Below are 14,078 nucleotides of genomic sequence, written 5' to 3'. Positions count from 1 at the left end.
GTAGTTGGAAAAATAAGGGCAGAGTATGTACAAGGATACTAGATGTGAACAAAGGAAGGTGAGAAGAGAGTTAATTAGGCTTTAGAATTTCTACACTTAGAATACTGTGGGCTGCAAAGTGGAAACCCACAGTTTTCCTTCTTCATTTTACCTTTAATACCCATAATAAACAAGATAAGCCACAAATAAATCATTTAATATGCATAACTTTTATACACTCTTTTTCAGATTATAAAAAGAAATCGGAGTAAGAGCAATTTCAGGATTAAACCAGCCTGCTTTTTTCCCTCTCCCCACCCCCTTTCATTACTATTTTTTACAATTTTACACAATATAAAAAATTTATAGATTTTAACATTTACATGAAGTCTATAAAAACCTCATGCTACATTATCATATTGCTAAACTTTATTCCTTTTTATTATGGCTTTATTATTCTCTCTCATGGATGAAATGGCTGATATTTTATTTTGAATTGTAATTTATTATACAGTTAATATCACAGGGGTATTTTTAATGAAACAATAACTGTAGAATACTGAAAAAATATAGTATTATGAAAGGGGTATGTTCAATACCATGAATGTTAACACAAATAGTAGAGAAGGAAATAGACATTTTAATTATAGTTACCTTTATTTGCTTTTATGGTGAAAGTACAGCATGTGACCCAGAAAGAAATAAATCAGAGGTTAGTTTCTATTGATTTATGGATGTGCAGTTCTTCAGTGCTGGTATTTTATGCCCGAGATTAACTGAGTTGATTCCAGATTTTTGCACCGTTAGTCATATGGGAAGACCAACAAGTTTGACCTCATGAACTCTGAGACAAATCTATTAACATTATGGTATCTTTATGACTCCAATTCCTGTGCGCTGAAAGAGAGGAAAGATATGATGATTGAGAAAATGAAAATAGAAATCATTTGGAGTTGTTTTACATAGAGAAAGGGAACAAGACTTGCTAAGTTTTAAACCCCTTACATAAGATAATCAATCACTGGGAAATTAGCCTTTAAACAACCTATACTACAGCCACAGGCACGTACCATATTTTAATTTAATGAACTTTTCCCCTCACTGTTATACACAGAACTCATGCACTGTATAGCAAGGTTTGTAAAAGACAAAAAAAAATAAGAAGCCCTCTTCAGTTATTCCTGGGCAAAAGTGAGGAAAAAACTCCACGTAATTATTTGTTGTGTCTCTTAAGTACTTACAAGTATGTAAAACAAATCACAGGAGCATCACACCTTGTCTGAATCGCTCTTTTGTAATCTTGATCCTGGCCTGGGATTAGCCCTGTAAACAAACCTATAGCCAAACAAGGTGCTATGTGTAGTAACAAACAGTAAAGCTTGTAATGATTTATTGCAGGAAAAGATCCTGACCATCACCTTCTCTACGAACACAGGACAGGAGGACAGAGAACTATGGAAGCATAAAACCTAGTAGGAATATCTCTCTCATTGGCATCCGTCTTCTAGCACCCGGCACATGAGACAGAAGCGTTTGTCTCCTGCACCCCCCTTTTAAAAACCCTTTTCTTAACAAAGTGAAACCCAAGATGATTAACATGGCGAAGGACTGCTCAGAGGGATCTAGTGACTGGAGCCTAGCAGGGTGTTTGACCCTTCACCAAGGTGAGAGAGGTCCAAGCAGAGCTCCTACAGGAGCAGCGCAAGTAATGCAGCTGCAGAATGAAGATGCCTGATGTTCTAGTGGGGGCTCATCAGTGGTCAGGAAGAATGAAGCCATCTTTGGTGCTAATGAAGGAAACAACACTCAAATAGGCCAGGAAGAAATCCAGGACCACCTCAATCCCCAGCTATCTCAATTTCCCTCCAGTCGATCCTCTCTCTTGCCCCTCACCACCCATCTGGATCTGGTCAGGACAAAGTTAGACTCCCAGGGAGCAGCAAGGGCCATTTGGTCACTAAGGTTCAGGGAGCCAGGAGCAGCGCGTAGTGACGTGGTGGGCATCCCACAGTACGCAGGCAAGGCGAGCAGGGCTGGCCTGGGGATGGCAGGATGCGTGAACTGCCAAGCATAGCTGTTGCACAGCTGTGAACTTACCTCAGCAGAAAGGGAACCAGAAGGTAGCCTTTGCTCTAGGTAAATGGCTGTATCACCTGGGTGAATGAACTGGCTGTGTAGCTGTTGGTCCCTGAATTAATCAAAAGAATGCAAATATACCAGCACGCCTCAGCCCAATGTAGAGTATAAAATACAAACAACAAACAGGAAGAACTCTGAAGAGAGCTGTGGGCTTGAGTGGGTTTCAACCCACATATTCCTTCCTGGAGGCTGGGAACACCCAACATCATGATGGTGAATATATTATAGAGATTAGTAATGGAAATCACATCTGTATTGTGACTTAACTGCATATTACAGTTACAATACTATTCTCAGTATGATTTGTACCTGCACTGTGATTTAAGTACATTGCCGTATCACTCTGATAGATCAAAAACCCATGTAACATAACTTAAAAAAAATGGTAGGCTTGGTGTTAAACATCAAATCCTTCATGCATGGCGTATGTAACATGGCATATGTGACCTGGTCAGAGAGTGGAATGTGCCCTGTGAGGACAGGCCGAGGGAAGCAGGCTTGTTAATAGCAGCCATCCAGCTCTTGTAAGGGGTTACTGGAAAGAAGGAGCAAGACTCTTCACCCTGGTGTGTAGAGGGATGACAAGAGACAGAGGGCATATATCAACTCAAGGCAAGTTCCAGTTGGGTATAAGGAAAAACTTCTGGTCACCGTGAGAACAGACGAGCCATGAAACCAGCTGCCCAGCCGGGTATCACAGTCTCCATCTTTGGAGATTTTCATGACCTGACTCAATGAAGTATTGAGGAGCCTGGTCTGATCTCATAGCTGACCCTGCTTTGAGCAGGAGGTTGGACTCTGGCCAGAGAGTATGAGTGGAGTACCTCAGAAGTCACTATTGGGTTCAATAGCATTCAACATCTTTGTGATGGAACAGGAAGTTCACCTGGACACGATCCTGTGCAACCTGCTCTAGGTGATCCTGCTTTAGCACGGATGTTGGATTAGATGATGTCCAGAGGTCCCTTCCAACTCCTACCGTTCTGCGATTCTGTGATTCTGTGAAAAATCTGGATGATGGTATTGAAAGCGCCATCACCAAGTTTGCACATGACGCCAGGCTGGGAGGAGAGCTTTATATGCTGGAAAGTAGAGCCATCATACATGGAAGTCTGGACAGTCTGGAAGACTGAGCCAGCAGGAATTGAAGATAGCAAAGATAAAAGTAAAACCCCACACCTGGGATGGAGTAATCCCAAGCAGCAGTACAGGCTGGGGTCTGACTGGCTTGGGAGTACCTGTCTAGTGAATGTAAAAAAAACCAAAAAAACCTAAATAGCCTCTTCCACGTGCACTGTCCACAGCTATTGAGCAATCAGTTAGTTCCATTTATCTATGAGGGCTATATTCTGACACTGTGAGAAGTCCCAGTGGTCTGAAATTGTGATCTGAAAGTGATACTAACAGGACTGTTTATTCCTGCTTGAAGGATGGGAAAGCCTCTGGAGGGACCCACTGGATGTCACTGTATGAATAGAAATAATTTCCTACTGCTTCCCCGGTTTCAATTGGTTTCTTAGCTTTAGATGTAGCAAACCCAGTGCCATGCTTCTGTGTTAAACTTGTGCTTGTGCAGATACCTAGCAGCAAAAAAAAGAGACACTAAATAGGAAAATACAAAATATTTTTCTGGTTCTGTTGATGCTGCTGCTTTCTTCTCTGCATGATGACACTGGCTTAACATTAGCACTAGACTGCAGGTTCTACAGGCTTTCTGCGGGGTGAGACCAAATACATAAGGTCTTTTTCCTCACAGCACAGTTACATTGTGGGAACTCTTTTCCTTAGTGCTAAAATAACACTACAAGCCAAAAATAGATTCAAAAAAAGGTTAGGCAAATAGGTTGAGTTAAAAAGTGATGGTCCAAATACAGTCATTGCTTAGAAAATCCATCAATAACTGGTAATTAGGAGCTGGAAACTATATTAGATAACAAACAAATAATCCTAGACATAAGCATCTGCTTTCAGGCACAGCTGAAAACAAACTATAAATCACATCTAATCTTTGATCCATATCCAGACCTCTTCTGTTCTTAGGCAGAAACTCGCTATCCCTAAGTATCCCAAACCATAGAAAAACGGATCAAGAAGGCATCCAAAGAGCACACGCAGTGCTTAAAGGAAGTGAAAATAGACAACTCCCTTCCAGAAACTGTTCCTGTCCCAGGAAAAAATCTGTGCATCGTCATAAACAGCAATACACTGAGACAATTCTGCTGAGAAGGGATGTTTAGTTCATCCACTGCTGGTATCTGCTTTAATAATACTTGAAGGAGAGCATGCTTTGTCACCTATTTCAGCAGCATCTAATTTTCTGCATAGAAGTATTCTTCTAACGCTTCAGCATGAATTCAGGACAAGAAATTGGCACTTTTAAATTAAGCTGTGACTTACTGTGAACAAAAGTGAATAGTACTGTAAAACATCATCTATGAATTTTTGATCACTAAAGCTATATGAAGGTTCATGATGGGTAACGGTAAAATTCCACTGCTTGTGTTCCTGCTATATTTCATAAATAATCTGGGATGCTTAAGTCTCAAAATACTTTGTATATATATAAACCCACTGTGGAGATCTGATCTTTTAAGTGACACAGGCCCAGAACAGGCTGTCCTCCATAGTGATTAAAATTCCTATATAAGTTATCTTTCTGCCTGTATATTCTTAAAGGGAAGTCAGTTCCTAGAACTTGAGGTTTGTGGGGTGTCCTGGTTTCAGCTGAGAGGGTTAATTTTCTTCATAGCAGCTAGTGTGGGGCTACGTTTTGGATTTGTGCTGGAAACAATGTTGTGCTCAGTTTATAACGAGCTTGGGGAAGAGGAAGAGGGGGGGTGGCAGCGTTCAGTGTGATGGCGTTTGTCTTCCCAAGTAACTGTCACGTGTGATGGAGCCCTGCTTTCCTGGAGATGGCTGAACTCCTGCCTGCCCGTGGGGAGTGGGGAATGAATTCCTTGCTTTGCTTCGCTTGTGTGCGTGGCTTTTGCTTTATCTCAACCCAGGAGTTTTCTCACTTTAACTCTTCCGATTCTCTCCCCCATCCCGATGGGGGGGAGTGAGCGAGCGGCTGCGTGGGGCTCAGCTGCCGGCTGGGGTAAAACCACGACGGTCTTTTTTGGCGCCCAATGTGCGGCTCAAAGGGTTCAAGATAACAATAGATTTGATTGGAATGTGCTAAATTGAATTTATAGCTGTTATTACCTATTTATTATTTAGCTGTTTAGCTATTAATTGGCAGGCTCCTGTGCTTGCCATGGGCCTTGCTTGCCTTACTGTACAGTAGAGTCCAGTGCTCGTTAGTGGCTGCTTTTTGCTTTCGCTGCTCTCTGCACTGCTGTACTGCTGATCATCTGACTGTGCTGGGCCTGGGAACATTCTGATAACAGCAATGGTGATGCGCCTGGGCTGGCCGATGGCCAGGGCATCGCTGCTGTTTCTGTGCTGCTGGACTGGACCCACTGGAACCCCAGTGGGAACTCAAGTCAAAGAGACCGTGACCTGTGGATGAGTCCATGTGGGAGCAGGACACCTTGAAGCGCCTGTGGCCATGGTTGTGTCTGTGCCGCAGCAGGTCTATCTCGAAGTGTCCATGGCCATAGTTATGTCTGTGGTACAGCAGGTATACCTCTGGAGGGATTGTGAGCCAAGGATAAGTCCACGCTGGAGAAGGTACACCTTGAAGCATCTGTGGCAAGGATAAGTCCATGCTGCAGCAGGTACACCTTGAACCATCAATGGCTGTGCATGGGGTCATGCTGGAACATCTCTAAGTGTGTGGCCATGGATGAGCCCATGACAGGGCAGGTTTATTTCTGAAGGAACTGAAGTGACTGTGGCTGTGGGCAAGGCCACACTGGAGCAGGTATATCTCTGAAGGCATTGTGGCCCATGGAGAAGGCCATGCTGGAACAGGGGCACCTCAAAGCGACTGTGGCTGTGGATAAGTCTATGCCACAGCAGGTATACCCCTGGAGAGACTGTGGCTCATGGATAAGGCTCCACTTGGAGCAGGTACACCCTTAAGGGACTGCAGTCTGTGGGTACGTCCAAGCTGGAGCAGGGGCAAGGGGAGGAGTTCATCACAATGTTAAACCCGATGGTCTGGTCCAAAGGGACCAGGGGTGGAGATTGTAATGGACATACCTTTAAATTGTTGTGACCTGGGATTTGAGTTGCATGTTGTAGGAATTACTATAGCAGGAACCACCTGAACCGATGGAGAACAAGCCTTACAAGACGCAGGGCAAGTGCAGCAGTGACCTGACCTGAGCTGGTTTTGGTGCCCAGTAACTTCACGCATCCCACCACCTCTCCTGGCCTGAGGGACCATCATGGTGGATGGAGCCCAAGGTTATGGACTGAGTGAACCCAATGGACATTTTGTGGACATTTATGGACATTTTAAAAGGGTGGTCCGTAGACTAAGGGAATTATATCAGCATATTATATTATATCAAGGGATGAGAAGGATGGCGGTGGTTAATGAGGATGTATTGGATTGTGTGGGACTTGAGCATGACGTAAATAGTATGGAGTAAGGGGTGGATAATGTCCTGATTTCAGCTGAGAGGGTTAATTTTCTTCATAGTAGCTAGGATGGGGCTATTGGGTTTGTGCTGGAAATAATATGTAGATGTTTTTGTTACATAGACCTGTTGTTGTTGAGCAGTGCTTACACAGAGCCAAGGCCTTTGCTGCTTCTCACACTGCCCTGCCAGCGGGATGGCTGGGGGTGCACAAGGAGTTGGGAGGGGACACAGCTGGGACAGCTGACCCCAACAGACCAAGGCGATATTCCCTACCATATGACGTCATGCTCCATTTATAAGGAGCTTGGGGAAGAGGAAGAGGGGGGGGCAGCAGCATTTGAGTGATGGCTTTTGTCTTCCCAAGTCACCATTACGTGTGATGGAGCCCTGCTTTCCTGGAGATGGCTGAACTCCCGCCTGTCCATGGGAACTGGTGAATGAATTCCTTGTCTTGCTTTGCTTGTGCGTGCAGCTTTTGCTTTACCTATTAAACTGTCTTTATCTCAACCCAGGAGTTTTCTCACTTTTACTCTTCCGATTCTCTCCCTCATCTCGATCGAGGGGAGTGAGCGAGCGGCTGCGTGGTGCTCAGCTGCCGGCTGGGGTAAAACCACGACGTGGGGTTATTAGTGACACAACATTTCTAGAGGCTGAAGCAGATATTAATTAGAATTAAATTTAAAATATTCTCTGCAGTGAGTAAGGGCCCTCACCATTAATCTAACATGGTTGTCTAACCCTACAGCTCTAACAAACTTCTATATTTGACAAAGGAAAGAGATTTTGATTATGTGCCAGTTTAACTGAAATTATGCAAAACAAACTCTGACTCATGCAGGTGACCAGGCTCCCTAAAATGTAGTCTGAAAATTATCAACTATGGTCATCTCAAAAAAAGCACCTCAACAAGGATTGTACAGGCAGATTTTTAAAAGATTAATAGACGGCAATCCAGAAGGATTATCAATCTGATTGATAGGAATAATTAAACATTAACATTCCTTCCTTTAAGGTGCAAAGTACATACATTTGTAGACTATTCCTTGATTTTTATTTGGTTCAAGTATGAATATCATCCCTAAAAGTAACTTAAAGCAAAATTCTGTAGTTGAGCAAAGGAGACTGTTTTGTATGCTCGCAGTTACCAGGAAATGATTCATTGTTCTGCTAATCCTTATAAAAGGACAAGAGAAGGTGAATCCTGAGACCACTATGCACTGAAGAACAGCAAATTTCAAAGAAGAAAGATCCATTTTGAAGAAGCACAAAGCGATCACAAAAGGTATTAAAAAAATAGTTGATAAAAAGGATTGGAAAGATATGGAATGGCCTGAGATAAAACACTCTGTGCCAGGATCTTCTTCAAACTGAGACTCAGGAGAAACCCAGACTTCCACAGGAGATTGTAACAATGGCAGGAGCTTTAGCAAGAAATATGCTTTTCTCCAGAGTAGGTAGCTTCCTCCTTGAACCATTCTCCTAAAGGGCATTTTTCTCAATCAGACATAAAATAGGCCCTAGCTACATGCATTTCTTAAAGAACAAACTGACTAACAGCAGTGAGTAGGATGATTTACATATGATTTTCTTCACAGTAATAGGGATCTGAATTTATATACATGTGTATGCATACATTTGATTTATTTTAACGAACTGGAGGAAGGCACAGCCTTTTCACCTAAATTCCAAGTGGATAAATATATTCTGATTTAAGAAAATATTTAACATCTTATGAACTCAGCTGGATACAGTAATACTCTTCATATGTTAGTCAAGAACCTGATATAACGTCACTTTGGGTTGCCCACCATGAAATCAATTTTATGTGCGAGCAACATTGTAAGTGCCTTGTGCCTGTTGAAGAGTGGTTCTGAGGACAGGAAGAAACACCCTGAAAACAAGCTGTACCATGTTGCAAGCAGCCACACCTCAAATCCAGATTCCCACTGCGATAAGCAGCGGTTATATTGCATCAATACCCTGTGTTCGCTCTCTCTTGCTCTCGCATCCCCACCCAATGCACTTACTGTTTGCTTTTATCAAGTTTCATTTCCTCAGTCTCTTTATCTCTTTATTACTATGCTACGAGAGGCACTTTCTTATGACAAAACGCTCAGGAAGCTGTTCTCCTCATCTCAGTTTCATCCTAGAACGGCTTGCATGGTCACCATGTGCAAGAAGAAAGGAGCAGAAGCTGCTGCTTTAATGCTGCTAGTTGCAATTAATGCTTCATGTAATTGTAGGTGGCACAGAGATGCTATTCACTTAGGAGTGTGTGAAAGCCATATAGAAGAGTGAAAGAAAGATTAAATCTACAACACTCTGGGATCTGTGAGACTTCCTGCAATGACCGTGGTATGAATGTGGAAAAGAAGATCCCTGGTGCTCAGATAGCAGTACACAGTCACTGCGATATTGCAGCTGCTTGGATGGAAACTCCTCTGGATAATAAGCAGATGATAAACAGGCAAGAAGATCAAGTCCTTTTACAACTTAATTCAAATCTCCTTTCTCTTGCCTGCAGGACTTCTTCTAGTTTTCACCTTCCTTCTTTAGAACCCTTTTATATCAGATTCTCTCACCCAGGCAAAGAGCAAGGTCATTTACAATGGCAACAGAAAATTGATTAGAACAAATAACAAAGGCTGTAGTTTCAGTGAGTTAAAAAAACTTTAAGAGCATTAAACAGATGAAACTCAGGCAGGATCTACTTATGTCAATAGACTCCCACAGTGGGTTTCAAGACAAGTGTTTCCTTTTCGTAGGACTCTACATGTTTCCTCCACCACAGTGATTCTAGGCTCAAAGCTCTCCCTAGAACTGTGCTGTTAAGCATTAATGCACAAAAGGCCAAGCAATTGATTGCCAAGGTGCTTGCAAAATGACAGGCTACACCACGCTCACGCCAGGCCTTTACAAGCAAAGTAACTGAGTTCAGATCTGAAACTCCGACCTCCCCAAAATATTCAAATTGCCCATTAGACTGCGCTCGGTGCTGGTCGTGGTGGACAGGGACAGGAAGGATAAAAATAGTTTTTCCCTTCACAATGCTGTTTGCATTCTCCCGGTAGCAGACTCCCTTTGGTAACTGCAAAGAGTATTCCGACTCCTACAGAGGGAAGGAGCAGGAGAAATGGATGGAGGTGGGCCTACGGCCAGAAAGTTCTCCATAGACTTTCAGACGACATCTCATTTAAGCTGATGAAACTCACTTTCACATGAGTTGTGACATAACCATGGCAGGAACTGACAAGTGTCAAAATCTTGCTGAACAAATAAGATTTCAAGTCCTATCTCTCTGTACCGAGGAAGAGCCAGCAAATATTACACATTTACCCTGCTTTTTCCCATGGCACTAACTCATCTCATCAGCTTCATTGGCACTCTGTAAGCATGTCCAATTCACGCTTTCACTTAGAATAGCTGCTGCTGTTTAAACTGAACTTTTCACGGCTCTCCCGTTGGCGTGGGACACCTTTCTAAATATCATTCTACTGTGGGGAATAAGGAGTTACTGGATGCTCTGCCATCAGTATTGGGGTTTCTTTGCAGATTATTGAGCCCAAGAAGAAACCCCTTGTGTTGACCAGGAGACCAAGGAATTATTTTCTTCACAGGACAGAATACCTCTCTTTCCCTTTTTCCAATGCTGTCATCACACATCAGTGTCGTAATGGAACAGACCAACAAATGTGGACCTGGGCACAAAGGACAGATGCTGGTAAGAAACAGATAGATTTAGGTGTCACTAGATCATGGTGTCCAAATGCAAACAGGGGGAAATTTCCAGCAACGTCTTCCTCCTTGCAGTGATGTAATAAGCATACACCAGAGGATATTGTGACCTATTGCAATTAATCAGGTCCTACAGCCTATTTTTTTCCATAATAGTGTCTACCTGATGCTGCTGCATAGAGACAAACCATGGCTTCCCCATAGCCACTCACTGTGCCTGCAACTGCGGCCATGGGGAGTGTCTCCTGGCAGCTCTCATCCCCACCACTCAGCCCAACTGCTAAGACGGGCATGAGGTCTGCAAACTTTGTGTGGCCAAGGGACTGGGGGAGACACTCTCAGAAAGCTGAACTTCTGAAGGACTGCAGTTATTATTTCTTGGGAGTCAGCAAGTGTCTATGTTGTACCTTTACATCTGTCCATGCTCTGCTCCTCATGTGAAGGTGAAAGTTGCCTTCTGCTCAATCACCCTTTTCCAAGAAAGGTTTCTCCACATGTCTAACCATGCCCTGACAGCTACTCCAAACTAGGTGCAGCCTCAGGACAGGCTCCAGCATGGATTATCAGGCTTATGAAGGAGTGGAGCATCTGGGGACAATAGAATGAGATGGGGTGAGCCTGTCCATTTGCTCTGTCAGAGCACATTCAGGAGACGCGCACAAATGGCAAACTGGACAGAAGTCCGAGAACTTTTGCTAATGAACCTCCCTTTACTCCTGCATGGATTTCCTCCTGGAACTCCCTCACTTGCTTCCTTCCAGATGTATTACCCCTTGGGATTGTACATATGGGTCAGCCGTACCCACAGCAGCCTCTGCTGCTAGTTCCAGGCTTGGGGGTAGGGTGGATAATCCACATGCACCATGGTAAAATAACATGCTCTTCCTCTTCTGGATCTGTACTACATCATCTGCTCAACAGAGTGGGCAGTTCACTGCCGGTCTCAAAATTCGCACACACCTTTAGAGCGGTTGCTAATATATTTCAGGTTTCTCCTCAAAGTAGGCTATAAACTAAGATCAAGAGACCATTTGTACTAGGTCCCTTACACAGCAAAAGTAAGATGGTTGTCCCCTTCTGCTTCTGTTGTTTGTGCTGCAGTCCTTTTTCCTGGTAATTCCTCTTCATCCTCCAGCTACTCAATAGAGCAAGCACTCCCTTGAGGAGTCAAGCCAAGGTCCACAGTGCAGAAAGATGTGCAATATGCAGTGAGCAGGCACAGTACAAAGGAAGCCTCCCTGGCAAGGAGGGGTCTGCAATGCACAGCAAACATCTTCCCAAAGGGAAAAAATTGCTTGTAGGATTGATGAAGTGTTCTACAGAGCAAGCCTGACTGAGGAAAGAAGAAGTTCTCCAGCCTATGACTGCCTCGCTTGTGTCTGGGGACTTTTAGAGAGGAGGAGAAATGGTAGAGGAACGAGGGAATATCATAAGGCTGAAATAAATGAGTTCTGAATCAGTAAAGTGTGGTGGCAAATGAGGGAAGGCATTTGAGAAACCTGATGAAAGAATCCACAGCTCTATAAACCCCAGATTAATGATTTTTCACACAGTGGTACCATCTTCACATGTGCAGTACACTGAAAAATGATAGTAATGTTATCTCCATATCTGATGAAAGAGTTTCCCCAAGGCTTTGCAGAACCTACAGAGGGCATACAGTTTGCACACGTAGGGATGTTGTAAGGCTTGTTGGCATTTAGCTTGACCTTGCAGTAAGCAAGCTGAAGATAAGTCTTAGGTTCTGCCAGGCAGGAGTTCAGGGCCTCGCTGAGACCCCTGAACACCCTCTGACTGTGGCTACACATCCCAGGGGGTCAGGCAGCCTCAGTGCCGTGATGCAAAAGGGTAACCAAATACCAAAAGTGTCACTGTCCCCTGAGGAACAGAACAGCAGCTAGGTCCTGCAGAAAGACATCATGGGCACTGTGAATGGATCACATCACTGTCTCTGAGTCACCTCATATCCCCTGTCAGTCTGCTAATGGATCATGGATCCATCTGCTGGATCATGGATCAATATCTCTTCCTACTAGACAGCCTGCAAGAAGCACGTCCTTCTACGGAGCATGCTGCCACCACCACAGCTCGCACATGATGCAGGCAAGTAGTGAAGGCTAGTACACTAGGCAGGTCTACGTTGTGTGAGCAGAGGAAATGAGAGAGAATTGCTCTTGAAGCTTTGGTAGGTTCCCAAATACTTTACAGTACAGATGGGGCCTGGGACCATAAAGGCCCTGAGATGTGGGCAGCACAGGCTCACACCAGTCTGCTCTCTCATCCAAGTAACAAAACACATAGATGATCCATCTAGGACAAAATGATGCATCTAGGACTGCACAACCTACCTGCAGTAAATAGTTTATCCAGTGGCTTATCTGCAGCCACCACAGGCAACAGAAATCTCTCCATTATTTATTGTTAGTACCTCATGAGTTGACATTTAATTTAAGTCTTCCACTGTGTCTTGCCCAGCAGCTTTACATTATAAATAGAGAAGCACTTTCTTTCCCATTTAAGAACTAGCCACAAGGATTCAGATCTGCTTGGGGAACCTTTTCATAAGGCTTGCATTCTGTTATCATAAATGGGTGGTGTTCAGAAGTTTACAGGCACCTCTGTTTTGAGGAAAGTTACCTAATTGCTGAAGGCACTATTGCTTCAAGACATCTGTCAATGTCCAGCCTTCATGGGCAGACATATTTTCCTAAATACTGTATATATGAGAAAGTTGTTTCTTTTGTTCACAGCTGCAAACTTCTTTACAAACAGCTTTTTCTGAGAAATTTTATTTTCTTTCTGTTATGAAAGCTTCTATAGCACTTGGGATACCAGGCATTTTGACACAGAGGGCAGTCAGGTTGGCCATGCACAATGTGCCCTTGGCAAATCCATGTTGAGTATTGCTGATTGCTGTCTCGTCCTGCACATGCTCAGGTAAGGATACCAAGAGGACATGCTCCATGGTCTTTCCAGGGAGGGCTTTTCACCATGTGCTTTTCTCACTGTACTTCATCCTTAGGCATGCTGCTGTAATTGTCCTCCCTTTAGAATATCTCAGATACTGTATTATATTTTTTTGTAACAAAGACAGTAAACAGACTCACCACCTTCAATCAGATGGCACGTAATCTCCAGCATAACAGTGTAAGTCATATAAACACGTAGCCTGCATTCTCAAAACAGAAAAGATGAATACCAAATCCAAACATCCTTCAGATGCAAAAACTTACGAAGAAACATAAAATAAAAGGTTTCTCCTCTTATATAAACATCTCAGTCCTTTGTAAGGATGGCCTGAAACCTATCCACACATCTTACAGCTGGAACTGAGAAGTAAATCAGGCCATCTGGTCTTCGGACCCCTTGCCCATGGGGTCAGATTAGCCACTTCGTCATTAATAGCTTTTCAAAGCACTCATAGAGGCATTTCCACCACTTATACTTTCATAGATACTCACTTGTGTTAGCATTTGAAACCTCTTTATCTACATTGCATGTTTGTACTATGCTTATTACCATAATACCTGTGTAGCATAATATATGTGGCCTCAGCAATCTCCTGGGAATAGGAAAATGATATTACCTTCAACTTACAGGCAAGGGAAGGTCCATATGTTTTAAGCTCTCTGTGCTCACCTCTTGTCCTCTGACAAGACTTACCGTTTAATTTCTGAAAACAGGACTTGGTTT

The sequence above is a fragment of the Grus americana genome, chromosome 2, assembly GCF_028858705.1.
Source record: "Grus americana isolate bGruAme1 chromosome 2, bGruAme1.mat, whole genome shotgun sequence".
Classification (NCBI taxonomy): domain Eukaryota; kingdom Metazoa; phylum Chordata; class Aves; order Gruiformes; family Gruidae; genus Grus; species Grus americana.
The sequence above is the reverse complement of the archived record's forward strand: the minus strand, read 5'-3'. Positions refer to the sequence as shown.